At 45.9% G+C, this 19,830-nt stretch overlaps 1 protein-coding gene across 1 annotated transcript in view; it reads left to right on the top strand.

Moving 5' to 3' along the window:
* The first annotated feature begins 714 nt into the window (after positions 1-714).
* The window catches only part of GREB1L (GREB1 like retinoic acid receptor coactivator), a 192,079-nt gene continuing 172,963 nt past the window's right edge, over positions 715-19,830 (top strand). The window contains exon 1 of the mRNA XM_066625247.1: positions 715-821. The gene's annotated coding sequence lies outside the window, so the exon portion shown is untranslated. The remainder of the gene's footprint in view (positions 822-19,830) is intronic.

The raw sequence follows: 19,830 nt of genomic DNA, 5'->3' as shown, positions 1-19,830 counted from the left end.
CACGGGTTAGAAGCCATGATGTGTATGTGCAACCTCCTGATTTTAGAAGTGGGTTACCTCAGAATGCCAGATGCAAGGGAGGGCATCTGATGGGCCACTGTGAGATACAAGAAGCTGGACTAGATGAGTCTATGGCCTGATCCAGCGGCGCTCTTCTTATTTTCTTACCATATGAAGTGTCATCACACACGCGCGCGCACACCCTAAACTGCAGCGTTGGTGCCCTTTACCGCATCCAGTGCTTGGAAGGGGAGGGAGGGACGGCAAGCAGTGGAGGGGTCCCAAGGGAAATCCATACCCTGCCTTCAGTCCAGCCAATCCAGAGCACTGCACGGTGCACCCTTCTTAAAACATTCGCTAAAAGCGGGGCTAGAATAAAAGGGAGCCTTAGAGCCCCATCTTACGCCTGTCTGAGTCTGACTCGAAGTCAGTCAGTCAATGGGGCTTACTCGCGGGAAAGTGTGGCTAGGATTGTAGCCGGAGTTCCACTTCCGTCCCCCCCCCCCCCGGGGAAGAGCTCCATTTGTCCCTTTCCACCGGGACAGCTACACTTCTTGCTCCGGGCGCGAGCAGCGTGGCTCGGCTTCCCTCGCCCTCCTCCAGTGGTCCGATCAAGAGGGGCGGCCCCACCATACCCGCCCCATCTCCTCCCCTCCCCCTCTTCCCTACGCGGCGCTCCTCCTCCGGCCAGACCTCCACAGAGCAGCCCGAGCTTCAGAAGGAGAAAGCGGCGGCGGAGGTGCTGCCTTCGGAGCGTTCCCCGCAGCGACGGGGGGGAAGAGGAGGAGAGGGGCTGCTGCAGCGGCTGGACTCCCGGCAGGGTGAGAGGGCAGGCAGGTCCTTGCCTGGCGGCGGGGCGGGGGCGCTTCTCTGGCCGGGTGATGTTGCAACGGGAGGCAGGCTGCTGGCAGGGACGGGGCGGGAAGGAGGGGGCTTCGCTGTTTGCTCTCCCTATCAGGCATCCCGGGAAGGCAGGCCGGACCAGGCTGCTCCAGCGCTGCTTGCAAGGGGAGGACGGCTGAGTCCACCTTCCCAGGCAGCGTCAGGGGCTCTCCTGCCTCCCTCGGGCTGCACGGTCCCGGCTGAGGGCGATGCACTCCGAGGCGAGACCACTCTGACCCAGTTGGAGAGAAGGGAGGTTGCAAAACCTCCCGGGGGCGGGAGGGAGGGAGCGAGAGGCGGCACCCAAGCGGGTGATCGTGGCCTGCCCCAGCAGTGCTTTCCCTGACGGAGGCTGCCTGCGGGGCTCACATTCACTCCGAGAGGCGGCTGCCTTGCCTGCCTGAAAGCTTCGCTGCCCCCTGCAAAGTTGCTATGCCACCCAGCTGCCAACAGGAGGCTTCGTTGAGCATGGGGGGCAGCCGTAGCTCACCCACCAGTGGGACCCGGTGGATCCCACAAGCCCGGCAGCACTTTTAGGGGCAACGCCTGCATGATGCCCCGTTGGATCCCTGGCCTCGACCAGGAGGAGAAGGTGGCAGAGGAAGGGCCAGTGCAGAAGATGAAGGAAGGGGGGTTGAGGCTGAAGCGCTGCATCCGAAGGTGGGAGGGGTCTGTGCACCCAGGAGTTGGTTTTGGCTTAAGTGGGGGGGGGGAGACGCAGGGGTGGCCCCTCTGAAACTGGCCCCAGGTGGCCAAATGACTTGGGTCGGGCCTGGGTGCTACTGGCCATTCGAGTGGTCAGCACAGCCCAAGTGGTGCAAATCAATGGATCCATGATGAATGAAGTGAATCTGTCACCTTCAAGAAGGCAGTGGGTGGAAAAGCACTGTCTGTGTGTGTGTGTAGCCGTTGTTGTGTGCCTTAGGGAGCTGTTCGCTGCTACTAGATTGCAGTGCTCCTGGAGAGTTTGGGGATCCTTTGCAGAGAGGCAGCTGTGGTGACAGCTGGAGGTGACAGGCGCCTCTCTCTGGCTGAGAGCAACGGTGGGGGGGGGGGAGAATATAAATAAAGAGACTCTGCAGGGAAGAGTTTTTCTAGCAACCAGTTTGCTGTCCAACTGCTTTGGGCTTCTGCTTCTTCCTCAGGAGAATTTGCTGATCATAGCAATGAAGACACCGTGCTGTTCCCCCCCCCCCAAGTACAAAAAAACTTATATTTGAAAGTTGAGAAAGTGTCTCAGGAACAGAAGTGGTGACAGCAGGCTGAGAAGGAGAACATGCACTTTTTGCATACGAGATACCCTATTTGTAGATGCTATCACTCTTGGGTTGGAAAATATGTCAGTGTAAATCTGATGGGATGCTGAGGGTACTTTCAAAAGTCTCCAAGTCTATGGGTTACTTCAGGGCCTCTTAGAGGAATTTTATCAGGGGGTACGAAGTTTCTTTTGGGCCCCTTCCCAGAAGGGGGAGGGGGGAATGGCAGGGAGAGGGTGCTAACAACCAGAACAGTCTTTAGAGCCCAGGTCTGCCAGGCTTCTTGATGTGGAGCCCAGGTCTACCTGACCATGTGTCAGTGGCAGCTAGATAAATATGGAAAACCAAACACACTCCTCTCTAAAATCTTTGAAATATAGAAAATCCATTGCAGAAAATTAGCATCTTCATAGTTGGACTCACACTAGTGCTGTGGGCACCACAATGAACTTCTGCAGTAGCTGTAGCCCTGCAGCCAGGTCCCTGATCTCCTATACACTTCTTCATGGTCAGTGGAGCCACAAACCAAAGAGCTCCTATAGCAGGCCAGTTTCCTCCTAAATTTGACACTGTGTTAAGGAGGGTCATGGATGCATTCCTGGGCCTGGTGTGTATGACTTGCAGCAGCAGCTGACACTGCAGGCCCTTGGTTGTGCCTTCAGCATCATGCACAGGCAGCAAGTTCAGGTGAGATAGGAAGTTGTAAGATCCTAGGAACTTTCTGGGGCCCCCTCCTTTGATTCCTGGGTCCCCTTTTTGACCCTGGGCCCGGGTACAAATTACCCCCTTGGTACAAATTACCCCCGGGTACAAACCCCCCTCTCCTAGGCCCTGGGTTACTTGCCTGGAAGTAATGCTGATGAACTCCAAGGAGCCACTCCCATTAGCATCTGCAGTAATGTCCTGATTCTAAGCACAAAGCCCTCCTCCAGGCACCTGAAAGTCTGCTGTATGTGCAGTGCAAGTCTAATCATATTTACTTCTATGTCACTCATGTTTTACCAGTAAGCATATTTTCTTGGAAATAAGTACTATTTATTTCAGTGAGACTTATACCAAATGAGTGTGCATGACAAGGTCGAATGTCCTTCTCTATGTTTTTAGTAATGGTAAGGATTGCAGTCTAAGCAATCTCATCTGAAAATAGCTCTCTGTCTGAAATCCATCCTTTCTGACTGTTGTAATGCAGAATAGAAACCAGACATGAGTTACAGTACTGCTATACTGAATGTCAGCATATAGCCTTTTGTGTTAATCAACACAAACAGCAGTTGTGGAAAATACACAACTGATAAAAGTGTCCCTTAGGAAAGCATCCGAAATGGTTTCCTTGTGACAGGGCTGGCTAATCCATGAGGCCAACTGAAGCAGTCGCCTCAGGCAGCAGACTGCTAGGGAGTGCCCATATCTGTCCATCCACTTGCTTCTACTGCTTCTCCTTCCTCTTCCTGGATTGGAAAAGGAAGAGGGGGAAAGACAGGAACAGGCAATGTGGAAGGGAGTAGAGTGCTGAGCTAGAATGTTGGAGAGTGGACAGAGCAGAGGCTGGCACATCATCCGGAAGGGCGGGTGGGGCAGCATTTGGCATGATGTTGTGGGGATCAAGAGGTCTTGGGCTAGTCCTGCATCATATGTACATATGGGGCCAGCCCTGCACATAGAAAAAGTCTTACTCAGTTGAGGGACTTCATTTCTACTACATGAATTTAGGACTGCAGCCTCAAAGAATTATGAGTTGCCCTAATACCCCAATCTTATACATGTTTATTTAGAATTAAGTGGCAATGAATTTGTTTAAATACAGTATACTTTGTACTAGGTGCATTTAAGGATCATTGCCTAAGGATGCCCTACTTCTAAGTGTACTTAGAGTAGTTTACTTGCATTTTAAAAATGTGTGCTTCTGGTCAAGTGGACTGGTTGTAGTAGTAAAAGACTACTCTCTTTCAGAAAAATGTAGGCACTTATCTGATGAGCTACTGCACTGTGCCAGTGACATTAGGATTCTGTACTTGACCTGATAAGAGGTAATGTAATGGACAATCACACAATCTTAGTGGGTCGAAAGGCAGGTAAACAGTTTATACAGTTTTTCCCCTTCTGTTTTCCTGTTGAAACTGCAGGTTATGTAACCTGGTAGATGTCCCATTGTGTTGAAATAGGTGTGACAAAATGGTTCAATGCAGGTACTAGGACTGTGTGGTTTGTGTTTCATTTTTGTCATTTGCTCTATATAGAAATAGGAGTACATTGTATTATTTGCCAGGCAAACTTGATTTATGTTAGAAAATCATAAATCTCTGATAAAACTTATGATAGAAAATCATAATTGTATCTTTATGATAGAATAGAAATATACTTAAAAACAGGGGTGCCCAAACCACGGCCCTGGTGCCACTTGCAGCCCTTGAGGCCTCTCAATGCGGCCCTTAGGGAGCCCCCAGTCGCCAATGGAGATTTGTTGGAGCCCACACTGACCCAACACAACTGCTCTCAGTGTGAGGGCAACTGTTTGACATCTCACGTGAATTGTGGATGAGGGTTCCCTCCACTGCTTGTTGTTTCACATCTGTGATGCAGTAGCAGCAGCAAAGAAAAGGCCAACCTTGCTTTGTGCAAGGCCTTTTATAGGCCTTGAGCTTTTGCAAGACCTTCATTCATTCATATAAGTTCCATCTTTAATATATTCATTTATATAAATTTATTCAAATTTTAAATATAAATTAGTTCTTTTTTTCCCCTGCCCCCCACACAGTGTCAGAGAGATGATATAGTCCTCCTGCCAAAAACTTTGGACACCCCTGCTTAAGAATATCCATAGCTTCCAGTCTAAGAAAAAGTATTAATGAAATATATTTGAAAGAAAGACCCTACCATTGAAATGAAAATTTTAGACCCCAAGATTCTTTGGGGGGAAAAAAAAAATCATGTCCAGAACTAATATATGAATCGGGCAAAGCCTGAGGATGCAGTTCTTTGCAATGGAAGTAACCTCCACTGAATATAATATGACTAAGGGCGCAATCCTAACCCCTTATGTCAGTGCTTTCCAGCACTGGCACAGAGGTGCCAATGGGACATGTGCTGCATCCTGCAGTTGGGTGTCACTCACAGAGGCCTCCTCAAAGTAAGGGAATGTTTGTTCCTTTACCTCAGAGCTGCGTTGCCCTTATGTCAGTGCTGGAAAGGTAGCGCAATAGGTAGCGCAAATATTGGAGGCAGTGCAATTGCAAATTTGGCATTGTGGGCCAAAATGCTACAGGCATTTGTAAACAAACATGGAGCTATCCTAGTACGTTGCATTGCTGAAAAATTCTTTTCCAGTTCAAGATAGATTTGATAAGTCAAGCTGTGTGTTGGAAAGATCTGCAGGTGTTGATTCTGAACTTCTGCTGCAGTCTTCACTTTCTTCACCAACAAGTTGGATGTCACCAAAGAAAATTGGTTCTTTTTGTTCCTTTGTGGAATAAAGGTTGTCAAGCTTCCTGGTCTTTGTGGGAAAGTGTCATGGAGAATGGATGAGCTTTCTCAGCAGGTCCCAGCAAGAGAAGAGCATCAACTTCAGAATAGCTGTTCTCCCTCCCCTACTCAATGTCTTTCAAATTGAGCATCTTTAGATTTCTGAAGACTGGTCAGCAAAGGCATGTGTGCATGCTCAATGCAAGGTGCAGCAGTCTTCCAGGAATGGTTAGAATTAAGGCTCAGTGTTTAAGCCATAAATTCCACATTAATACTGATGAATCAGTAGCATATGGAAATTACATACATTATACAGGTTCATTCTCCCTTAGTTACTTTAAACCCCTGGGGGCTGGGGGATAAGAATAGGCCCTCACTTTGGCTGTACTTGAAGGCAGCTCATCTGAGAGAAGGAAAACTCTGATCCCAAACCTCCACTGCCTTGTGGCTACATCCAGTTATGCAAAAGGCTTCAGGAGTCAACCTCGAGGCAAAATCTGGAGCCCCTGAGGCAGTTCATGGCTGAACACAGTCACATTCTGGCAACTCCTGTGACGCCGCTGGAACCAACCGTTTTGGCTTCTGCCTTTCCATTGGACCATTTCAGCGATGTGGAGAGGGGAAATTTGCTGCATGGGTAACAGTCTATCCTCCATATCTACTTTACCCAGGCTTCGTGCACTGGAGAGGACACTCTGTTCCAGAACCACCATTCAGAGCGCGATACCATAGTCTTCCGAGACTGAAGGATGCCAACAAGTTACTTATTAATACTAGTGCTTCTCAGCAAAATATTTCCATCAAAAACATTACAGCAGTTTGCCTTTGATCTTGTAAAGAATGGCATGTAAATCATCATTATGTTGTATGAGCATATATATGGGCATTATGGGCAGTTAACCATCACAGCACATTGGAGAACAAATAATCAAGCACTAGGTTTCTGTCCCATTGCTGAAAATATATTCTATGTTGTCATAAAATTGAAGGCAACAGAATCATTTAAATACAATAGCATGTAGATGCTAGAATTATGAACTAGCCAATGGGACTTCTTTTGCGCCATGTCCTTTGGCATAGGCATGCAAGGGAAAGATAATATAGCATTGTAACGTTTGCAAAGAATTCAGGCCATCTCCTAAACTGGAATTGGTCAGCCAGGTATCTTGAAAGTTATGTGGACCTAGACTTTGACATGCACACACTCTCAGCCTCTTTCTCTCCTTCTCCTTGCAATGATTGTCACACACATCAGAATATATATACAGTGAAGTCATATCATATGTGCATATGTGCAATTTACATGGATTCAGTTACATGTACTCAACAGTTTAAATATTGCAGGTGGTTTTGCCCACCATTTCACCCAGTAGGCCTATACCCTGAGATGGGAGATGTAAATCTGCTGTTCCCTCGATTAGTTTCAGTTCCCACATGCCTCTCATAATGTGATTCTGTTTTTAAAGATATAGTGTATATTTTCTGTACAATATGGCTCTGCAAAACAGAGTGCTTTGTGCCCGCTTTTTCCGTACGTTCCAAGTCTCGGGGGGCACTGTGGAGGGCTACGCAGGGCTCCCCGCACATCCTGGAGCCTGCTGCAGCCCTGCCTACCTAATGTTAGTCCAAAGCACCCTCCCTCACCCCACCAATACGGACGTGAACCTGGGGATCGCTTCCCTGCCTCTCCCCTTCCTCCACCCCTTAAAGCGAGGGGGGGACCTATACACGAACTGATGGGTCGTGACCCACCAGTTTGAGAACCACTGCAATAATACATGAATTGATGACCAGAAACTAGCAGTTGCTGAGGCTTTCATAGCCAGCTAGCTGCCTTCCTGCCTGCCTTGCCTTGAAGGGCATTCTAATACAGACCTGCCTTTTTCTGCTATTATTCCATTCTTTTGCAAGTACCCCAAAGGTCCTGACAAGTAACCTTGGAGGTACATGTACTCCAGGTTGGGGATCACTGCTCTAAAGGCCCAAACATAAGCAATTCAGGTCACAATCCTAACCAACTTTCGAGCACTGAGGTAAGGACAACTCTGAGGTTAGGGAACAAACATTGCCTTACCTTGAGGAGGCCTCCATAACTGCCCCTCAACTCAGAGAGAGCCACAGGGAAAAGTGGCTGGATGTTCAGTCTTCAGTACCTTTGTGACTTCATCAGTCAATATACCCATTGCAGTTTTCATCTCATACCAATTAGCATGAATCCAACTCCCAGCACTAACAATGAGTCAGCTGAATCTTCCACTAGCTCACAAGGTTCATAGCTATTTTTTCATATACTTCCCCATCATTGGTGGACATCTTGCTAGTCCATGTTATAATGTGTTTAGAGATTTATAGCAGCAACAGTGGCAGTTGCCAGGTCACAACCAGATCTGCCTTTTACTTTTAAATGTCCTGATGCTGAGGAAGTTGTACCAGCCAAGTTTTCTTCCATTCAGTTTTTATTTCACATCTGGGATCATGTTTGTTACAGTAGGGAGAGAAGGAGGGATGCCAGGGACAGCTGGCTGCATCCTTCCTGCTGTGTCAAGGGATTTAAAGGTATGGGGTTACTGCTGAGTTGTCCTGAAGAAACAAGGAGTTGTAGAAGGGAGTTGGTCTAGGACAAAAATTGGAACTTTGGACAAACCAGGCAGGTTGAGGGTTTCCTTTTTGCCCCTAGTAGGGTTAATATGAGTGGCATAAATGAATCAGATGCAGAGTTAACCATTTATTATTGTACCACTTTTAAATAATAACACGCAGTTTACATAAAAAGCTGTTTACATAGGAAAGAAATTAAAAATTATAAAGAAAATAAATTTAAAATGATGCCCTTTCCCAAAGGGGCTCACAGTCAAAAGTTAGACACTGGGGAAAATAGCTACAGTGAAGAATGTTATGCTGGGAGGAATAGGACCATTGTACCCACCTGTTAAATATAATATAGCCATAATTTCACCTCTGTTGGGGGGGAAGCGGCACATATTACATTGCTGCCTACCACGCTGTTTTCAAAGGTTCAAGAGTCCTGCATAAGATCAGGGACGAGTATGATTGCCTCATTTTTTCCTGACCCTGCTGCTGTGCCTTTAACAGTGGCCTGACACATAATTAAGAAATTTAGCAGTTGACATGTTTTCTTCTAAGGAGACAAAGTGGTGGGAAAAGATTAACTGGTTTAATTCCTGTGTAGGGTGTGGAGGTTATTTGGGGGTGGGTTTGCAGCTTCAAGGGACAGACATCTTGCCCCATATGAAGGGAGGAGGCACAGCTAAACCTTTTGCCCACTGTGCTGGTCTCTTGTGCCCCACTAATGACCCAAGCCTCGCCTAGCAGATGGTTTGCCTTACAGTCCTCCCTGTGTAGAAGATTTGGCTGTTCAAATCAGTTTGTTAAATTCATTGCTTCTCGCATTGCCACTGAGATCTCCTGGATCATTAGAGTTTCCAAGTCTTTGAGAAAGCCTCTTTACTTGTTCGTAGTATACAGGAGTGTTGTATGAAAGAAAGCATCTGGGGAAATTCCCCCTTCAATAATTCCTTGAATTTTTCCATAAATGTTTAGGAATGCTGCTCTGAATGGCATTGCTAGTGGGTTGCAGGGGGTCTGGGCTGTACTGGGTGATGCACACACACTACTGACCACAGTTTTTAAAATCTTGGTATTTTTGAATAATACCATCATATTATATATCTATCAATGTGTAATTTCATGCAGAATGCAATGAAAAAACAGCATTGAATTATCTCTATTTTATCTAAAGTTATAGCCAGCACACCAGCAGGGTGGGGCAATGGTACATCACCATTGCCCTGTTGCCCTGTCCTCCGAATGAGAGGAAAGCCATCATAGGAGGAAGGTGGGACACTCCAGTTCGCTGACGTGGAAGCTCTAAATTCTATGCTGACCCTCGGGTCGTCATAATATCAAGTAGCCCCATTGCAGGGCTACTCACTTTACCTGGGGGAAGGAGACAAAAGTCCCGAGGAGGCAGTGATAGCTGCCTGGGGCACGCTGGATTGATGCTGGAGGCAGTCATTTTCGGCACCTCTGCAGCCCTGCACGCCGGGCAGCTCAGGATTGGGCTGCCCATCTACTAGACTAAATAAATCCAAATGTATCAATTATGTATGCTATGTATTGGCAACCTTCAGTCTCGAAAGACTATGGTATCGCGCTCTGAAAGGTGGTTCTGGCACAGCGTCTAGTGTGGCTGAAAAGGCCAATCCGGGAGTGACAATCCCTTCCACACCGGGAGCAAGTGCAGTCTGTCCCTGGTCTGTCTCCCTGGCTATGGGCCTTCCTTCTTTGCCTCTTAGCCTCAGACTGTTGGCAAAGTGTCTCTTCAAACTGGGAAAGGCCATGCTGCGCAGCCTGCCTCCAAGCGGGCCGCTCAGAGGCCAGGGTCTCCCACTTGTTGAGGTCCATCCCTAAGGCCTTCAGATCCCTCTTGCAGATGTCCTTGTATCGCAGCTGTGGTCTACCTGTAGGGCGCTTTCCTTGCACGAGTTCTCCAAAGAGGAGATCCTTTGGGATCCGGCCATCATCCATTCTCACGACATGACCAAGCCAACGCAGGCGTCTCTGTTTCAGCAGTGAATACATGCTAGGGATTCCAGCACGTTTCAGGACTGTGTTGTTTGGAACTTTGTCCTGCCAGGTGATGCCGAGGATGCGTCGGAGGCAGCGCATGTGGAAAGCGCTCAGTTTCCTCTCCTGTTGTGAGCGAAGAGTCCATGACTCGCTGCAGTACAGAAGTGTACTCAGGACGCAAGCTCTGTAGACCTGGATCTTGGTATGTTCCGTCAGCTTCTTGTTGGACCAGACTCTCTTTGTGAGTCTGGAAAACATGGTAGCTGCTTTACCAATGCGCTTGTTTAGCTCGGTATCGAGAGAATGAGTGTCGGAGATCGTTGAGCCAAGGTACACAAAGTCATGGACAACCTCCAGTTCATGCTCAGAGATTGTAATGCAGGGAGGTGAGTCCACATCCTGAACCATGACCTGTGTTTTCTTCAGGCTGATTGTCAGTCCAAAATCTTGGCAGGCCTTGCTAAAACGATCCATGAGCTGCTGGAGATCTTTGGCAGAGTGGGTAGTGACAGCTGCATCGTCGGCAAAGAGGAAGTCACGCAGACATTTCAGCTGGACTTTGGATTTTGCTCTCAGTCTGGAGAGGTTGAAGAGCTTTCCGTCTGATCTTATCAATTATAATACTGATTAATCATTTCAGTTCCCATATAGTTGCATAAAATCAGGAGCTTTGGAAGAAAAATAGAATGTTTTATTTTTAGCCCATGAACAAGCCATTATTTTAAAAATAACAAGGGCACAGTCCAACAAGATGCCATTATCACATTTGCAGAGTCTAAGCTCTTACTGACTCATCAGTCTTCACCTTGAAGTTTTTGCTTTTTGTTTCACAAACTCTTCAATACTGATGAAAAGAGGGCAACATACTCTGCTAACACAGAGCAATATGGGCACTTTCTGTTCTTTCTGTTTGTTCTTCCTGCTATTCATCTTACAGGGTCTCCCCTACAGGGAAGAGAGCTCTGTGCATGAATGCACTGGTAGAAAGCCTCACCACTTGGGACAACTTCTGGAGGCAGAGAGATTCCTCCCAGATTGACCCATGGGGTGGGTCACCCCTGCTGAGTCATCACCAAAGATGGAAACACCAAAGACTAGGTCTCTTTGGGTCATCCCTTTGGGTTGTCATAAGGACTCCTATCCCTGACCCATCCATCTTACACCCAGTGAGAGGATGGTGGTGTGAGTGGTGTGTATGAGAGGTGTGTTGGTTTGCTTGGGAGGCCATTTGGTGCCAGGTCTGAGTGATAGGCAGGCCTGGCATAGATTGGAATCCACTCTTCTTTTTCATTCACAAAAGATGATTGAGCAGGTAGTGGTGTCTCAGCTTCAGGGTTTCCTGAATGAAACTGACTATCTGGACCCCTTTCTGCCTGGCTTCTGACCACATTTTGGAACATAAACAGCTTTGGTGACTCTGGTGGGTTATCTATGTTAGGTACTAGTCACGGGAACATGCTGAGCTCTTAGTGGCTTTGTGTTAACTGGCTGGATTGGGGCTGGGAGGCACTGCTTTGAAAGGCAGTGCCTGAGAGGTTCCAGTCATTTCAAGCAGATACATCCCAGAAGGTAGTATTGGGGGACTCCTGTTCTTTGTTCTGGCCTTGGGCCAGTGGCATGCCACAGGGTTCCATTCTGTCCCCCATGTTAGTTAACATCTGCATAAAACACTGGGAGAGATTATGTGGTGGTTTGAAGTTGTCACCAATATGCCGACAACACCAGCTCTACTTCTTTGTTTCACTGAATGCTACAGAAGCTATAGACATCCTAGATCATTGCTTGGTCATTGGTGGGCTACCAGATGAGGGCTAACATAGCAGGTCTACTGAAAACATATATTGAGGACTTTGTATGCATGCTTAACCTAGGTAGTTTTTTCTCTCCCCTTAGAGGCATGCTATTTACTCATTGCAGTCCTTTCTCCTGAATGATTCTTGTAGCGTAGTCCAAAGCATGCTTTCTCAGATAAAAGTCCCACTAAGTTGATAGAACCAAGTTCAATGTGATATCCTCCCTGGTGACTTTACTTAGATATTTTGCCTTAGTCCTCTTATATAAATTACCATCTGTCTACCATTTAAAGGGATACTTAACCCAATCAGAAGCAGCTATGTGTTGAGATAGAAACAAAAGGGCGATATGGAATGTGTATGTAACCAGTATAATCCCAGGTGATTGTATATTAGCCAAGACTGAAAGTGGTCTTATACAGACTGAAAGTGGAAATATACAGTATATTATTTTAAAACAGAGTAGTGAAAAACCAACTTTTCACCTCAAATGCCCTGGCCTTTCTTCCATCTAAGGCTGTTTGCTGGCCCAGTTGAAAAACAAATTGTATACTCACCTGGCGGTACATGTTATGGCTTTATTTCCTCGATATGCATTGAACTTCAGTTGTGATTGAAAAGGAAAAAAGTGTTCCCCAGTTTTGTTTTCGTAAAGTATATCAAATAAATACCATGAAATAATAGCTTTTTCCTGGTATTGACAGCAGGGAGAGGTCTTGTAAAAATTATTTCTATGGCTGGTTATTCTAGTTGCACACATTTGAAGAGAACGTTTTGTGTCTTAGAGCAAAGACACAAAGACAAATCCAGCTGTCTGTCTGCTTGGCACAGCTTGTGACCAGGAACACATTCTACCAGTTCTTTTGAAGACAGAACATTGGTTTCTGAGTGCAATTCAGGAATTTGATTTCATCATCATCATCATCATCATCATCATTATTATTATTATTATTTTCAGTAAGCTCTTTGTGATTGATGGTGACTCTGTAATATTTTTCCCCTTGTATGCTAAGGACAGCTGATGCTCTGCCTTTAGCAACTGGGATCTGCAGAGAGCTCATTGGCAGAGCATTCATAGCCTTGAGCTTTGGAACTTCTTTTGCTTCTGTTAGCCTGTTCTGTTTTGAGGCTGTTTAATCTATGTGAGATGGCAGAGGGGGGGGGGGGGATAAGCTTTGCTGAAATCTGACTCATAGCTAATGAATGGAGAAGTTTGGATCAAATAACTTAAAAAACAATAATGCCACAATTATAGGTTAGATTTAAACAAGGAAAACATTTGGAATTGCTTTGTGTGCTCCTATGAACAAATATTCACAAAAACATTTACAGTCTGTCTAGTCACAAGCCTGTTCCACAGGTACAGTTCCCCCTTATCCTATGAGCAATTTATGTTGCAGAATCAGTGTGAAAAGCTAAAATTGTGAACAATACACTCAAAATTGCCTTGACAATCCCTTACATCTGGAAAATACGCACTGTCTCTTTAAAAATTGTGAGTCTGAAACTGATGGAGGGAGCAGCAACTTCATTCCTATCTCAGGCTAACTTTGGGCATGTATTTAGTAAATGAAATGGCAGGTGAAATCACCTGCATTATTTAAGGTTGCAGTTTTTTGTTTTGTTTGCTTGACTGCATAAAGTTGATTTTGCAGAAGTCAGCTGCTTTTAAGATGAGGGGTGACTGTTGTTTCTCTGCTGCTACTTGTATTCCATTCTCTTTTCAAGGATGTTTTGGAAGCATTATAAGAACTTTTGATATGGCCTTAGTTTTGCAGCCAGGATAATGTGGAGATAATTTTTAAATATTTTTTGCAGTTTATCTGGTTTCCATTTATCTGGTTGTATCTTAGTATATTCCTACCCACTTTGAATGTCTTAAACAGAGTAGGATAAAAATACCAACAAATAAATATTTATTTTATTTATTTAAAATATATATGCCCTGCCTTCCCTCTATTTACCAGGGCACCTAAGTCACCTATATATCCTCTCATTGCTTGTTAGCTGCTCTTGTCCTCTTCCTAAAAACCCTGTTTCATCTGCTAGTTGCTAAGGAACCTGTGTTCATAAATTCAGTGTGGTTCAGACTGGCTTAGTTACTTCTTTGGGACACTATCAAGTAATTAAGGTTCTCCATTCTGAAGCTGAATTTCAAGCTTAGTACTTGGTGTATCTGCATATAAATAGGGCCCCACTGGGCTTTTTAGAAACTAAAACTGGATCTGTTAGGAGCCTCTTTATGCCTTTCATTTGTAATTTACCAGGATAGTAGAAAAGATGAAAAAAAATTGCTGCGAATGCAACAAAAGCTTTGGTAATTATGCTTTGATACTGGTTCCTCTGTAAAGGCAGGGTAGTACATAAACACCTTTCAGTACTAATGGCCTCTAGAGATGAGGAGCAAATGTGACCTTAATATTATGCACCAAAGAGTTACCTTGTGAAGTCTTTACTGTACATGTCTAACCTTTAGCCAATATCCTTCCTTTCCTCACTACTTTTGGTATCTTTTCACAGTGCTGAAAAAGAGCCAGTTGCAAAAAGGATCCCCCACTGCAACTCAAATATTGTCCATATCAGGGTGAGCCTGATCATGGCCATGTTTGGATTAGGTTCATGTGCATTGTGAAGTGTGTGCAGTGCACTGTCCCCCTTCTCCCAGTTTGTCAATTGCTACAGTTTATTGGGTGCTGGGCAGACTGCAGCAGAGGTGGTAAGCTGTTGGCTGCTGACAGGCCAGCCAGCAGGTGGTAGAAGTTCATTTTCACCCCTTCCATCCTGGCTTCCCATGGTCACATTGACTTCTGGAGAGGAGAGGGAAGAGTCAGCATAGGCCCAAGCCAGTAGGATTGCTCTCAAGGGTAGAGAAGGAGCAGTGGTGGTCTTGCACTTGAGAGCATTAACCTCTGTGGAGAAGAAGGAGGAGTCACTGTGGTACTTCTTTCTCACACTCCCAGAGGCCAATAGGGTTGCTCCCAGGGGTTGTCTGCAGTGGGTTTCTGGAAGCAGTCCCCTTTAAGGGTTGTCATGTGACTTGTAATAGGGCTTGAAGATGAGTTGCATATAGAGTCACAATAATCTAGGGCAGTGGTTCTCAATCTGGACTAGAGAGCCCTGGCCTCTGCCCCCTTAAAGGGTGGAGAGGGGGGAAGGCAGTTTAATGACCCACTGGATCACACCACTTTGGGGGGGCCTGCAACAGCCTCCTGGGGGTGTGGAGAGCCCCTGCGCCAGCCTCAAAATGGAAACCTTCATAATTGCAATCGCAACCACTTCCAGTTTTGCAAACATGAAAAGTGGAAATGATATAAAAAAATGCAAACAGCCCAATCCTTCCCCTCAAAAAGGCTTGAATTGCATTCTGCAGGAAGGGGCAGGTTGGGAGGCTTGGAAGAAGCTTTGAATGGAAAATATATTCTCTTACTCCCCATAAGCCCCTTGGCAGCCAATGGGTGCCATGCTAGGTGCTACCTCTACCCACTCAGACTTCCCCCTCCCCGGCCCACCCCACTGACCTACCTGGTTCAGTAGGTGCTCTGTTTGCTGCCTGCACATGCAGGGCTGCTCTGGCCTTACCGCTGATGGGCCAGTAACCAGTGGCGTCACTAGGGTTCACATCACCCGGTGCGGGAGGCCAATGCGTCACCCCCATGCAGCGTGGCGGGTGTGGCGGGCGTGGTGATCTACCATCGTCCCACCCCCACTGGTTTTTTGGCTGTACCCTTTGATAGAAAAAGTTATTTCAATGAAGTTTGTTTCATTGCATCCTGCGTGAAATTAAACATGGATTAATATGTAACATGATGGTATTTTTACAAATTGTGATTTTGGTCACTAGTGATGTCACCTCCCCCCAGGATGTCAACTTACTAACACCTTATTGGAGCAGTTCTCAAACGTATAGCACTGGGACCCACTTTTTAGAATGACAATCTGTCCAGGACCCATCATAAAGCACTGGGACCCACTTTTTAGAATGACAATCTGTCCAGGACCCATCATAAAGCACTGGGACCCACTTTTTAGAATGACAGTCTGTCCAGGACTCATCAGGACCATTAAAATAAATAATTATAACTAACTAAATTAAAGTAAAACAAATAATTAAATAAGGGGAAGCCAGCCCTGTTCCACCAAGTGAATTTTCTCTGTAGCCTGCCTGCTATAACACTCCTCCCCAAAAAAGAATCAGTAAGATTTTCACCCCTACCCAGTACCCAGTTCAATCTAAGTTCTTATATTTCAAGCATATCACGATCAGGACACACCTGGCTTTACAAGTCTGAGAGCCCAATCAACAACAACAACAACAGTATTTATATACCGCTTTTCAACTAAATGTTCACAAAGCGGTTTACAGAGAAAAATCAAATAACTAAATGGCTATGTCTGTCTACTCAAAAGTAAGTCCCATTATAGTCAGTGGGACCTACTCCCAGGAAAGTGTGGATAGGATTGCAGCCTAAAACAGAAAAAAATTCACCTTACCCTGTCAAGCCTCTGTTTCATTCTTTTTAGGGGGGGGGGCTGCCTTCTGGAGCATTTGTTGAGCTCCAGTTGCATCAGATCAGGACCATTCTGGTGACCTCACATTTCCCTTTGCGTGAAATGCCCAGGAGCCAAGGCACGTTTGCTTACTCGTGAGTAAACGCATGATACGGCTCTGTTTCACTTTCCATTGGGTTCCATTCATTTTTTGTTTTCCAGTTTTTTGCCAATAACTTTTGATAGAAAGGAGATATTTCACTCTGGTATTTGCATTGCATTCTGCTGGAAATTCTACATGCAACAGTATATAACATGATGGGGTTACACCTAACCACCGCGATTTTAGCGTGTCACGCCCACAGTGCCACATCACACCCCCCCTTGTGCGTCACCTGGTGCAGCCCGCACCCCTCAAACCCCCCTAGCGACGCCACTGCCAGTAACTTATGGTTCTGCATGCTGGTGGCAGGCCATTTATGACATTCCTAAAGCGCATTCCACCATTGGAACACTAGTCCTGCCAGCGGCCTGCACAAACAGGACTGGACCATAAGGCAATTAATTATTAACAGTATTATGGAGGGACTCATCCATTGTGTACTAGCCATCAACCCAGACTGGCACTGTATTGGAAAGGAGTTCAAGATCAAGTAATCAGGTTGACCATTCAAGAGCCTGTGAGACTTGCTACAGTTAGGCCCAAATCCTATCCTTTCTCAAATCTACAGTTGGGCCCAAACCAACTTTCCAGCTCTGACATAGCTGTGCCAATAGCACATGTGCTTCATCCTGCAGTTGGGGGGCAGTCACAGAGGCCTCCTCAAGGTAAGGGAATGTTTGTTCCCTTACTTTGGAGCTGCATTGCCCTAACCTTGGTCCTGGAAAGTTAGTTAGGATTGTGCCCTTACGGAACTTGTGGGAATGTAGTCTTGGTTGCTAAATTGTAACCTGTTGTCTTGCTAAGTTAACTTGCAATGGAAGCTTTGAAATTCTGCTTGACTCAATGTATAGTTTCTCATTTGTAACAGAATCTACAGAAGTCAGGTTGGAGTTCTTTCTGAAATAAAGAGGATTTGATGTTTCATCCCTTTCAGCGTTCTTCTGAAGGACCCCTCCTTCATCCATGTTGTTTCTGAAACAAAAAGGTTGCTAAATTACTGGTATGGCAAAGATTGCCCCACATGCTCCATTTTATCTTCTTCCACAATTCTCTGTGTCAGGAATGCTTATATCTTCATTGTATATGAGAAAGGATAGCAGTATCTCAGTGTATCTCCTCTCTGATGGCCGTCTATTGCCACGTTAACAGAGTTGTTTTGGTGGGCATTTAATTTGTGACAAGGTTTTACTGTGCTGTGCTTTTCTCACAAGTTAGACAATTTTTAAAAATTGTCTTGATATGCTGTCAGTCACAAAGAACAGTGGTTGGAAAAGCAGAATAAAACTATTTTAAACAAACTGTTTAAGACAATATGTATTTACCTGTATAGCCTGAACTTGAGCATGAAAGTAAATCCTCTTGATTTTGATTTCCATGTCACTTATTTCCAATTAATTATGCTACTGATTTATTCCCTTTCCTCAATTATGAGGTGGGTGCCTGACATTTCCAGGAGAATATCCCTTTATAAAGTTAAGAGAGAAAGCTGCTTATTGGGAGGTCGCATTACATATCTACCCTGAAAGTGGTGGGTAGCAATTTGCTTCCTGCTCTTAACGACATAAGGGAATATGGAAGAAGGAATGATTTGATGTGATGATTGACAGCCCAATCCTGAGCTCCACGTGCCAGCTTACTGCCACTGCACACTGTTGCAAATGTGTCGTAAGGCATGTTAGCGAGCTCTAATGCCAGTAGAGCACCTGTGCTAGCCCGGCACTGGCTGGTGCTGAGCTAGTACCGGGTGGGCGCCTGGCCTCTGCCGCTCGGCGGTTGCATGGACCGCTGAGCAGCGGAGAGGAAAGTGGGAGCATGGGGGGAGGCGTGCCGGAGGGAGGGAGTGGGGCAGGAGGGAGGCAGGACTGGTGGAGCTTTGCCTGACTGGATCCAAAGCCTCCATGTCAGGCTCACCGCCCAACACGGAGGCTTTAATCTCTGCGGAGGCTTTAATCTTTAAGCCATTAGAGGGCTACTCCCTCTACCTGGAGGAAGGGGACAAAAGTCCCTTTCTCTTGAGGTGCCGCCCGTGGCTGCTTTGGCATGCAGGGTGCAGCGGCAGCCATTTTTGGTGCCGCCACAGCCGTGTGCCCGGGCAGCTCAAGACTGGGCTATCTGTTGGGGAGGCATGAAACCCTTTGCAAAGAACACTCCAAAACTTACATGTGTAATTGTTTGGCAGTTAAAATATATCCCTCTGTGGAGCTAAAAAAAATGAAGGCACCTTAGAAACCAATTGACTGGGATCCCAAATTACTTCTGAATATTGCAAAAGTTCCTTTTGCTAGGCCGGTGGAATATCAGAAAACACTGCGGAAAAAAGCAGTTTGCCATGCAGGGTGGGGATCCTGCTGTCAGAGGAAAATAAAATCTGGTGCCTCCTTGGGCTCAGAAAACCTGTTTCATGGTTCTTTGAATCTTGTCTGATTTTTCTGAAAGATCTTTTCTTTTCAATTCTGGATAAATATGCAGTTCTTTCTCCTTCAGTGCATGGCAACCAGATTTCTTCCCTCAAGGCCATGTTTTTGTTGTGGGGATATCTCATTTTCCAAGCATTCACAGGGCAATATCTTGTACAGTGTTTGCTGTTGTTCCCCAGATAACATGTGGAATGGCTGTGTTGTTGTCTAGCAACAGTTTGTAAGGGTCTGCCCTATCTGCAGCTTCTAAGTAGCCCCACACAGAGAGCACCCTGCAGCAGGTAAATACTTGAGGTTACCAAAGCATAGATGACTGAGACAAGACCGCTCCTGAACAGAAATAGATAGTTCCAGCTCACCAGCCAAACTGGTACCAAAACCTCCTGAGAATCCAGCAGCAGTGCCTGAGGGTATTGCTAGACTACATCCAGGGGGAGTGTTGCCCTGTCCAGGGAAAGCAAAACCAATAACCTTGGCTAGTAATCATGCATGTCTGTGTTGAGCTTCAGTTTGTTAGCCCTCTTCAGCCCAGAGCTGTATCTGTGCATATATTTAAGAATTGAACTGCTGCTCATAGATTGGAGAAAAAAAAATAGAACATGGTGCTGTCAAGCTATTGATGACATTTGACAGCTAAATCGATCCATTCCCCAGTTGCGTGTTGATGTTAAAAAGCATTGGGAAGAAAAAGAAACTTTGTTGAACTTCATGGAATAAAGTCCAGAAGGCAAAGGCCATCCGCAAAATAGGAGCAAAAGCAATGCCAAGCAGTGCTGTCATCT

Source organism: Tiliqua scincoides, chromosome 4, assembly GCF_035046505.1.
Source record: "Tiliqua scincoides isolate rTilSci1 chromosome 4, rTilSci1.hap2, whole genome shotgun sequence".
Classification (NCBI taxonomy): domain Eukaryota; kingdom Metazoa; phylum Chordata; class Lepidosauria; order Squamata; family Scincidae; genus Tiliqua; species Tiliqua scincoides.
Note: the sequence above shows the minus strand (reverse complement) of the source record. Positions and strands in the feature narration are given on the sequence as shown.